Source organism: Genypterus blacodes, unplaced genomic scaffold, assembly GCF_046128005.1.
Source record: "Genypterus blacodes isolate CSIRO-AG114 ecotype Tasmania unplaced genomic scaffold, CSIRO-AGI_Gbla_v1 ptg000021l_1, whole genome shotgun sequence".
Classification (NCBI taxonomy): domain Eukaryota; kingdom Metazoa; phylum Chordata; class Actinopteri; order Ophidiiformes; family Ophidiidae; genus Genypterus; species Genypterus blacodes.
This window is the reverse complement of record NW_027466834.1, coordinates 2,275,168-2,281,004: the sequence shown is the minus strand read 5'-3', so window position 1 is coordinate 2,281,004 and position 5,837 is coordinate 2,275,168. Positions and strand designations below refer to the sequence as shown.

The window sequence follows — 5,837 nt, the reverse complement described above, 5'->3', positions numbered from 1 at the left end:
CGACTGGTCTCCTGTTTATTGTTTTCTTTGGTGTTTTCTTTCATGGTGCTAAAATGTGCGTCTCCCCCCACAGTCACATGGCCTGGAGACTTAACACTGAATTCATTAGCAACTTGCCTGGTCTCATCCCCACCAATGCATGCTGGGAAGAGTAGATAGGGTTGAAAGGTCTTGTTAGGTTGAAGCTCATCGCTGTTACTGTTCGTAGACAGTATATGCATGAGGGTCTCCAGTCATTGAGTTCCCACTTAGTGTTTATTGTTTTGGAATTAGATGTTCAATCAAGTGCACAGGCTTGGACTCAACTTTGGTCGGACTATTTTTCATCAGACAACAGATATGGATAGTTTTCCATGTGCACTTGCCATCTCGTACAGTTTGATTCGGCAGAACATTTCCTTTTATTATTTAATTTGATTTATACCTAGCCCGAAAATAGACTTGCGTGTATTTGCCTTATGTTGTACAGATATGTGAGATGGAATTATTATTATTGTTATTGCTGTTGTAAAATGTTATGTTTAATATTTACACATTGATCTCCCAAGTAAATATTTTATAGGAAAATAGATGTGCTCTGTATCATCTCACATTTTGGTCCAAAAAATCTTATTTAGACACTATACTTTATTATTACTTTTATACTATGTGTAGTTGGTTGAATCATACAGGAAGAATTAAAGGTTTGCTTTGCCTAATACAATAACAATCCTTTATTTAAAACCCCTATAATGGAAGGTTTTGGTGTCAAACTTGCATTTGTTTTGTTTGTCTCTTGTTCTCATTATAATGTCCTGTTTTCTTCTGGAAAGCTGGAGGTTACGGCACATTTGTTGCTTGCACGGTCGCTGGATGGTCTTGGCTGCTTCGGACAGCGGAGGGCAGTAGAAGGCTGGATACCAGTTAATCGAATATATGGTTGCCACAGTGCAAATGTTGTTTTTCGCTGCTTGAAGGGGTATAACATGGAGAATAGGTAGACTGGAAATAAGCGTGTAATGTGGCTGTACTGATTCATACAACCAACTTTATTTAATGAACCCACAATTTTATAACAATATTTTCATGATTACTCAGGACAGAGAACAGCTAACCAATATATTGTTGATATGACAAATTAAACTTGTCAATCTGTGCTTGTTGCGGCAGAGAATGTAATCACCAGTCCGTAATGTAACTTAAAGACTCTGAAGAAATGGTTACGGAACTGGCAAGCGCCCCTCCTTGGGGTCCTATTAAAGCAGTTCAATAAATGGACCTACCTACTGAATATAAAGGGGACAAATATGCTCTGAGCACCATCCCTCTCTCGTCTGACCCTGGGTCAGGGGTCCACCAGTTTCCATCCACCTGGAATTCAATCTCAATTAAATTCAATAAATTAAATAAAATCCCTCCCTAAAGCTCTGCGATTCCCTGATTAAGCCGCAAACCAAACTGCAGAGAAGCTCACACGCCCCTCTACACCATTATATATACCTGGAGACACACAAACACACTCACCCTTCACATACTGTATAGACTATGCTTATACCCTCTCAAGACCCATTAGCACCCACATCTATACAACTAAATATACTCTATGTTTCTTATTTAATGCCTCTGTTCCTGACATGTAACCTCACTTTCTGTCTGCCTGTTAACTGCCTATGTGTGTAATGGACTGTATGCTCAGTCTCTAATGAGTCCATCCTTCGTCAGTTTAATAGGACACGGGCCTATCAAACCATATTTTTATGTCCTTCTCCAAATTACCCAATGAATCTGGAGCTTTTCACTCAAAATGTCAAAATTATTAGCATGTGCCTTCCGTATTTCAGTGTACCAGTTCTCTGTTTTCGTCACACTAGATCTAAAAAATGTTTGCTGTGTCAAAATCAATTTGTTACATCCCCCTACTAGCCTTCTGAGTGCAGAGGTGCTCCGATTGTGATTCCTGAGACTTGGAAAATTGCCATTTTCAGTGGGCCATAACAAAAAACATGCTATAATTAAACCCTCGGAAAAGAATACTAGAAATCTATCATTCCGATAGTCGAAATGATGATTATCATTATAATTGTCACATGTGGGTGTCAGAATTCTGAGACATTTAGAAACGGAGAAGGGCCACACCAATTATCCAATAATTGTAATCACACTGTGATTACGATCCTTTCATATGCCATTTGGCACAGTATAATTTCTTGATATTTAATTCTAATTAAAGCAATGTGGGCCAGGTACTATCACAATCTCACCATACTGTGTTGCGCCCCGACACTCCAGACTCGAAACTCCCCTGAAACGGATCCGACGTGTCGTTCCAGTCATGTCTGAACACAAACCAGTGTGTCTCTTCTGAAGTCACAGAACCAATACGTCTTGCAGTGATGCTTTCAGGTAGAGGATTTAACTGAGCTTCCTTATCAAACTGAGACTCATTTCAAAATGACAGTTTACAGTTATAAACAGAATTTTTTACCATTCTGTAATCACATAACGGCTCGCTGATTTGATGACAGAAAAGCTGTAGCACTGCAGAATCAATGTTAAAATATTTAAATCTAGGATATAACCATGCAAGATCAAATCTTATATATATTAGATATGATATTAAACATTTTGAGGCTTTGGTTTAAGCTTCCATCAAATTATGCAACACAGTAATTGAATGTGTCACCCAGTGGATTTTGCAGGATAACCGAACAGGACTGAGTACTTGGGATAGAAAGAAGCAGAATGCAGAAAAATAGAATCAAAGTAGACATGATGAAAAGTGTTACATCTATGCCAAAGATATACAATTCTTTATACGTTGCATCAACAGATGAGTTAAGAATGTTCTTTATTCAAAAGTAATGCTGCGTAAAGTAAATATATGACGTGGACATGTATACACACCAGAGCTTGCTGTGATGTGACCTTAAGTATATGTGAAAAAACTCTTTGTTGTGCAAAGGTTAGCGGTTCAAACTCATGTTTGAAATTTAATTTGGAGCATAGGGAAATGTATTTTTTGTGTGTGGAGAGCAGAGCCTGTAATTATATATGAGGGGAGCTCGGTGGGCGTCAGTGTGGAGAATTATGAATTTTCAACATTGTATATTATGGCCTCAAGGCCTGTAGACATCCTCAATGCACTGTAAGACCTCTGACCTTCAGAATTAGGATGCAACATTTGTCGTGGGTTGCTATGCTATGCTTTAGTCGCCATGGCAACTTGCTACGGCATTCTCAGAAGGGGGGACATGGGGTGTAAATAACACAACACCCACTCTTATTGCCCAATTGCTGTAATGCATATTCATAGTCACATGTAAGCCATTAGGGACATGGTTTATTAGTCTACCCAGCCATCTATCTATCCATCCATTCAATCCCTCCATCCATCTAGCCTTCCTTTTGGGTTTGACTAAATTGTAATTACTCTGAGGCCAGTTGAAGGATGCAGCCCCCGCCTGCTCTCAGCTAGATGGTAATGGATTCATAAGCACTGCTGATTGAATTGATTGCCACAGTTGGAGTCTAGCTGAGATGTACAATGAGGAGGAATATGCAGGGCGCAGAACATTAATCAGCTCACATGAACAGGCTGCAGGCTTCCAGTTTATTTCAGGTACAGATGTAAATGTATACATTACAAGTCACAAGTAAGAAATGACAAGAAAAAAACGATTCCATGTGTTATTCTTGAATTTTGGCGGATCTGTCACGGCGTTGCCTCGCAGTTCTCTAGTTTCCACGTCCAAATTGTGTTTTAATGTGCAGCTCTGGGCAGAAAAATGTAACAACGCTGTTTCACATTGCTGACTTACCTTTACAGGATGCACAAATAATTGTTGTTGTGTGCCCCAAAGGGAAGCGCACAGCCCCACAAAGGTCCAGAGACAGAGGTCAAGGCAAAACATTCTTGCATTTATCAACAAAACAGAACATCACAACGTACAGACATTAGGGCCTTTTGAGAGAAAGGGGCAGGTACTCTGGGCCCAGTTTGGGTTCTAATTTAAGCTTGCGAACATCTTGGGGAGCTGATTATAATTGCATGCAGCAGCCGAGTATATGGCTCCTGAGGTTGTGGATGCAAACGGACAAGCTGAGAATGAGTGGGTGGAGGGAAGTGCGGGTGAGACACATTGAGGTAGACTGTGACTTGTTGTCAAGAAAGTGAATTTACAACAACAAAATCACTAGTCTTCCACACCGTGTCACACTGTGGTTATGTTTATCCTGCGATATTCACATTGTACTTACATCTGGACACAATGAAGTTCTGATGCAGTTCTGCAAGCTCGAGAGTCAAAGTAGCAGAATGTGATTGGCTGAAAAAAGCAGAAGCTGTAAATCAGACGAGGTGTGAATGATCAAATATTGGCAATTTACCAGAGTGGAAACATTTTACCGCTACAGCTGAAATTACATACGTACATTTATCAATTTCATCATTCAAAAATGTAATTATAACAATATCTAATGTACATCATTTATTCAAAAATAATTCAAAGGATGTTTTATTTCATCACATTGCATAATGTCTCTATGACTTTATTCATTTATTACACGTGATGAGACATGAAGCGACACTGGATTTACATGTTGACGTAAACACGAGTAAGAGGAAGCAAAATCAGGGTGGGAAAGTGACCTTTTTGGAATTCACGCAAGAGCTTTTTTTGCTGCCTGTCAGCTGAGACACACACATACGCACACACAGACAAGGAGCGGTTGTGTGTCGGAGCAGCTGTTTAATAACAGAAGAGTAAAAGGACACACGCTTAATCTTCGAGTATTGGTTCTGCAAAGCTCTGCCAATAAAGTAAGATGTCAGCGGGATGAGGAGAGAGGAGAGGAGAGGAGAGGAGAGGAGAGGAGAGGAGAGGAGAGGAGAATAGAGGAGAATAGAGGAGAGGAGAGGAGGAGATGAGAATATTTTAATAAAATAACAAATAACCGTTACATATTCACCAATTGTGTGATATTCCAGCCAAACGCCGCACTTTGTTTCTGCATGCAGGTTGTGTTGTGAATGACAAACATCCTGTAAATGAATGATAATGGCTTTGCTTGTAGCTGGAGCCCACCTACCTGCCTCCCCATTTCCTGTTAATATCGGCGACTACGCCCTGGCTGACCTCTCTGACGTTCTTCTATTTCTATTAAACTTTAATGGCGGGTAAGCGGCCCGGCACCACACACTGACCCACACAGCTTTCCCACCTCATTACTGTCCAGACGGGAAAGAGGGACAGAATCGTTTATTCATCTGAGACCTATTGAGGATGTGGATTCTGTGTGTGATATCTGATGTTTCCCGAGCTTCCCCCATCATTTATTTACTCTGTTGCCTTGACGAATTCCTGTTATTGAATCACGTCCCAAATGTTCCAGGTGTGTGACTGTGGCTCAGCTTTACACCATCTGAAGTTATCAATTTTTTGTGTTTTTGCACTTTCTCTTTTCTCTACTTCCTTTTTCTTCCTCTATTACTTTAGTTACACACACACCTCACTGGCAAAAGCAAACATACACACACACGCGCACACACACACACACACAAACACACACACACACACACACACACACACACTATATCCTTCTTGCTGATCTCAACAAAGGTCTGTGACACTGTGACATTTGGAAGTAGATGAAATGACCAGGAGGGTTGAGGAGTGCTGTGCTCCATGTTTTACTGCTCGGGGATAAGAGCTCTTAGACCTGAAAAGGACACACACACACACACATACACACACACGCACACACACACACACACACACACACACACATACACACACACACACACACACACACACACACACACACACACACACACACACACACACACACACACATACACA

The 5,837-nt window shown here is 40.6% G+C and overlaps 1 long non-coding RNA gene across 1 annotated transcript in view; it reads left to right on the top strand.

The window, feature by feature from the left end:
* Positions 1 to 5,837, top strand: part of LOC142991870 (uncharacterized) — a 271,893-nt gene that overhangs the window by 49,791 nt on the left and 216,265 nt on the right. The window lies entirely within an intron of this gene.